The sequence below is a fragment of the Tursiops truncatus genome, chromosome 9 (genome assembly GCF_011762595.2).
Source record: "Tursiops truncatus isolate mTurTru1 chromosome 9, mTurTru1.mat.Y, whole genome shotgun sequence".
Taxonomy (NCBI): Eukaryota; Metazoa; Chordata; class Mammalia; order Artiodactyla; family Delphinidae; genus Tursiops; species Tursiops truncatus.
Window position 1 is genome coordinate 71983914 of NC_047042.1, and position 1577 is coordinate 71985490.

The window sequence follows — 1577 nt, forward strand, 5'->3', positions numbered from 1 at the left end:
AGAGACCTGGGAAAGGGTTTTGGAAAGAGGAAAGTTATAAATAAAAATTAAAACCTGGTGATCAATTTTAGAAACAAAGACTAAAACAACTACTCATATTATCTTCCTTATGCGCTTGTATCTATAGCATTTTCCCTGAACAATTTTATTTTCCTCATCATTTTCTCTTATCATTTTATATAGGGCATACTAGTGTTAGTTTACTTTGTAATTTTGTCCATAAGTTAATGAATATCAAGGTGGGACTGTGACTGAATGTGGGAAATGAATATCACCAGTTTGTGGATGCAGTGACTAATGGGATTTTAGGCCTCCTTTTGTAAAGAGAAGGTGAAAGCATTTTCATTTGTAAATTGAAAGCTACAGCAGTGCAGGATGTATTTCGCTGTTCTCTTGCTGTCATCTGAAAGGTTAAGTTGGAAAGAAGGACTTGATGAAATTTGAGTATCCAAAGCAGTAAATTGAGGTAGATATGGTGGCTCAGTATTCAACATCCATCTAAACGCCTCTCAAGGTTTTTTCTGATACTGCAGATACTAGAAAACTAAAAACCACATTTTTTTTTTTTTTTTTCCTCACAGAGCCACAACAGCTAAGTTGCTGGATATGAATAAGATTCCACCACTCAGATACACTCTAACGAGATTTGGAAGGTAGAAGTGAAACAGAATATTTTTCTATTTTTACTGACAAGTATGGTCAGAGGCATGTGCTTTATTTTCTGCCGCACCATTAGCAGAGTCCCAGGGCCTGGTCACAAGATTTGTGAATGTCAAAGCAGGATGTATGGCATCTGTTTTGCTGTACAGACTGCAACATGGATAGCATTGGTTTGGAGCTGGTATCAGGACAGTTTCCTCATGGTGGTGCCTTAATGATTGATCACAGTGGTTTCTGGTTTGTTTTAGTGGCAGCGCAGTTCTGCAGCAGCAGCAGCCATGATCCACACTGGAAAATGGCTCTCTGATTAAACAGGAAGTTTCATCTACCATGGTGACCAGGTTCTTCAGTGTGGTTACAGAGTCACTCCTGAAATCTCAACCTGAGATTTGTTTCTTCAGATATTCAGGCAATTCTGTAAGCCAGATACACTATAACACATCCATTTTGACTTAAGCTAGGTAGAGTGAATTCTGTTTTCCGAGACAGAGCCTAAACATGCAAAAAGCTTGACCACAGAGGTTGAGATGAGAAGCAAAGAGACATAAGAACAGGCTGAAAAAAAGACCTGTAGAGGAAATTAGGATTGCAAGGTAAAAATATAAAATTTAAAACTTTAAATTTTCATCAAATGAAGTAAAGATTAGAAGAAACACTGTAGAAAACTGAATAGGGATGTGACAGACAGACTTAAGAAACCCTCCTGAGAACAGAAAAGATTAAGACATGAAAACAATAAAACAATGTAGTAGACACAAATGTCAGGAGATATTAAATATGTGGATATTAAGTTTTACATAAAGAGGAATCATAATTAAAGAGAGGGAAAAGATTACTACAAATGGGATAAGACAGGGCAAACAACAAAAAAAGGAAATTTAATTCAGAATACTATAGACCTGGCTGTATAGGACACA